The sequence below is a fragment of the Mastomys coucha genome, unplaced genomic scaffold (assembly GCF_008632895.1).
Source record: "Mastomys coucha isolate ucsf_1 unplaced genomic scaffold, UCSF_Mcou_1 pScaffold14, whole genome shotgun sequence".
Lineage (NCBI taxonomy): Eukaryota > Metazoa > Chordata > Mammalia > Rodentia > Muridae > Mastomys > Mastomys coucha.
Window position 1 is genome coordinate 130,824,456 of NW_022196896.1, and position 419 is coordinate 130,824,874.

Here is a 419-nt window from a genome sequence, read left to right on the forward strand (position 1 = left end):
ACATCCTGCTATGGGAGGCAGAACAACAAAAGGCGTGACTTTGGAGACCAGGTTCACGGGCAGGAGAACCTGGGGACATCCTAGGCACACGTTTTTCTTCAGTGAGAGAGTGAGGGATTAATGAGTGAGAGAGGGTGAATGGATTAATGAATGAATGAATGAATGAATGAATGAATTTGTTGTATTGAATATATGATGAGAATGAAGTCTTATCTTAAGTCTGCTTTCTCCTTGCTCAGGGGCACTGCCTTCTCCCATTTATCAGAGCCACTTTTTGAAAGTGGCAGAAGTTTCAGAAGTCTTTCCATCTCTTCTGCAAAGTGGGGAGCATCCTTGCTTGATGGTTAACTGTCTCCTTGAGGATAGTGGAACTCATGATGGGGCACCTCTGTCTCTTCAGGTTGCACATGTGAGGCAAC